At 34.7% G+C, this 3,374-nt stretch overlaps 1 long non-coding RNA gene across 1 annotated transcript; it reads right to left on the bottom strand.

The window, feature by feature from the left end:
- Positions 1 to 1,543: 1,543 nt before the first annotated feature.
- On the bottom strand, positions 1,544 to 2,411 carry LOC109586084 (uncharacterized). The gene is made up of 3 exons (XR_002186807.1): positions 2,220 to 2,411; positions 1,780 to 1,840; positions 1,544 to 1,681 (listed from the first exon to the last, which is right to left on the bottom strand). It is a non-coding gene; the product is annotated as an uncharacterized LOC109586084 (long non-coding RNA).
- Between the last annotated feature and the right edge of the window lie 963 nt (positions 2,412 to 3,374).

Genomic DNA, 3,374 nt, shown 5'->3' with positions numbered 1-3,374 from the left:
AGATTGTTTTAGAAAGAACTGAGAATAAACAGCGTCGACAGAGTGCCAGCATACTCACTGCCAACTAGAATCCCTACAAATACTTGGCTATAGTAAAATTTCAGTTCTGCCTGTAGTATTTTGTGTCTAGTCAAAAAGTGTGCCTAGTAGTTTGCAATAGTAATTATTCATCACAGTTCTTATTACAAGCATAATAAGCATGTAGCTAATACTTAATTAAGTCTCACAACGTGCGCACCAATCCCCTGTCTACTCACACAACTGTAGGCTGGGGAATAGACTAGCTAATGGATTAGTATTGGCTTCTTCAAAATCTACATGTACATGTACATCTATATGCACTCTTATAGCATACATGTATTGCAGTAACAATGTCACAGTACTACATAAACTGCTAAGGTTTACATAGGAATGTATAGGACAGACACTAAGTCTGGCAGCCACTAAACAACAGCCATTTTCCATGTACATATAATGTACAACAAACAGGCTCTGTTTTTATAGAAACTTACTTACACAGCTTCTGTACATGTAAGACCTAAAGGCTGTTGGAAAACAACTACTGGTACCTATCCCTCCTTATGAACATGTACATACATACATTAATATGACATTATGATTTATGAATACATAAAAAGTATTAACATTATGACAAGCACATGTACATGTGCATGTAAATGCATGTTGTCTCCTACCACTGAAAGCTTTTAATTGTAATACCTACATCAAGTAAGGCTACATGTACATGTATACATACAGTACATGTGCATTGTGCATGCATGTCTATAGTCACCAGGTGCTTTCAAAAATTCATTTTTATGTAGTGATGGGCGATATGGCCAATTTTCTTAATTTTCGATAACGATCGATATTGGACTTTTAAAGGAAATATCGATTATTAACGATACAATAACCACACCTTCATTTTGGGGGTGTGTCAAGGGTGTGGCTAATGATTTTGGCACAGATATAACTGTACTTGTCATGAGAGAAGATCATTTTCATGCTCTTGAGCTTGGTTCTCTTCTGATTGGGGTAGGCTGAGCTAACAACTGGTCAGTTGCTTCTTTCTTGCAGTTCAACAGTGCAATTACTTATTAAAATTAATTATTTAACCTTAATAAATGGGCGTGGTCAATAGATCGATGAAAATTGCATAAAAATTTCGATAATGATTCAAATCGATTCCGTAAAAATATCGTTTATATTGATAAAGAATCGATATATCGCCCATCACTATTTTTATGGCCTGTCACACACACACATCAAGGGAGGGAGTTACCCAGGGTAAATTATCAAAACAACGAAGGAGGGTAATTAATTACATGTGGTTCTGGTGTAGACAATATGTATACATGTAAGCTCACTATGAGAGAATTCACCAACATCAAGGAGTCTGGAATTGGGTCAGTGATCTTGCTCTGCTTTCATTCTCACTATTCTCAGCTTGCTAAATTGAGCAGCAAATATAATGTGTAGAGAGAATCACCAATTTACTCACGCATGTTGTTCTAAAAATTCTTGTATATTTATAATTTTGTTGTTTATAACACATGAGTATGTTTAGTTGTGTGTGGGTGCAGGTGTATAATTATAATGGAAAATAATATTATTGAACACATACATGTACAGTTAGTTATGATGTAGACAAGTTTGAAGCTGTTGAGAGATGCTTCAAATGCTAAAAGAAAAAATACATGTGAATGAGACAAACACAGAAACATTAAAATACAAATACACTCTACATGTATCACTCCTCTCCCTCTCTCTCTCACTCACTTTAACTCTATCATTAACTGAGAGTCCTTGAACTGATAGTCCTGGATGAGACACTGTATACCTAATACAAGCAATCAGTAAGTTACATTCACACATTGAGTACATTACAATTACATGTACTGTATTTTCTCAAATAAAAGCCCAGCCGTCTATTTTTTAAAATGACATTTGGACCTTTAAAAAATAAAATAAAAATTGAGCCAAAAGCAGGATTCAAACCAGGGACCTCATGCAAAAGTGGGAAGTATCTACAAGGCATCTATGCTATTTTAAGGCTAGATTTGCTTTATAGCTCCATTTTATTGCTACCCCAGCGTTTATTTGCACCCAGCTTTTATTTGAGGATATACAGTACATGCACAATAATCAAAATTGTGAGCACAAATTTCATGTACAATACATTCATGTAGTACTGTACGTACATGTATAATGAAATTTACCTGTAGTTATTATAAGCCTGTCCCATTGGTCTCCTCCTAGCTGATGATTTCCTGCTACCTCCACTCCCTCCCCCTCCTCCTCCTCCTGCTTTGTTTAATGAGATAGCATTACCATAAAGTTCAAGGGAGGGGGTCTGCTAGGGACGATAGAATGAGGGAGGAGTCTGTTGCCACGATGATGAGTTGTAGCACATGTTAACAGTTGTAGGACTGTAAAGAGAGTAATGTACCAATAATTATTATACATGTACATGTACCAATGAACTTACAAAATGTACATGTATATGTACATGTACATGTACAGTAAGTCACAAAAGCCAATGGATGTACTGTACATGTTTTACATATTTACATGTACATGTACACGTAACTATGTACATGTAAATGTACGATTGCATATTTACAGGTATATTTACAAATGGTATTTACATTTACATGTAAATATGTACAGTAAGACCCTCTAAAATTTTTAATGAATTTTTCGAGTTAGTCAAAAATTGGACCAAGTCGGCCAAGGACCCCGTACTATTATAGTACAGGGTCATTAGGTAAATTTCCTTAAAATAGAAAAGGAGAAAATTCATAATTTTTATAATTTTTTTGATGCATATATATGTACATGTACTTTGAGCTGATTTTGATTAAAATTAAATTTTCAAGAAATTTTTAAAGTTGCATAAAAATTGGGCCAAAGATTCTGTATTAGTGTCACTGGCCAAATCTTATCAAACTTAAAAACGAAACAATTCTCCATTTTTATAATATTTTCTGATACATATACATGTACTTACATGTATGTTGTGTAGAAAAAATTTGAGCTGAATCCGATTGAAAATTTATTTTTCTATGAATTTTTAAAGTCAGGTATACTAGATTCTTAAAAAAGTTCAAGCTGGAATGAACTGCATATGTACATGTACATGCGTACATTTCTATACATGCACAAAAGTGTGTATTATTCACATGTAAAGTTATTATAATGCTGTAACTCACAACTAGTTCAGAGGATGTATTATTAGTATTACTAGTGAGCTGTCCTAGTGCTAATGGTTTCCTCCTGTATCCTGGTAACTGTGACTTGGCTTCCNAACACCTCCAGGGACATGAGACGAAGACACACCTAACGACACCTCCTCCTTCCCGTGATCAGGTGAC

This window comes from Amphimedon queenslandica, unplaced genomic scaffold (assembly GCF_000090795.2).
Source record: "Amphimedon queenslandica unplaced genomic scaffold, v1.1 AMPQUscaffold_12952, whole genome shotgun sequence".
NCBI lineage: Eukaryota > Metazoa > Porifera > Demospongiae > Haplosclerida > Niphatidae > Amphimedon > Amphimedon queenslandica.
This window is presented reverse-complemented; position numbering and strand designations above follow the sequence as displayed.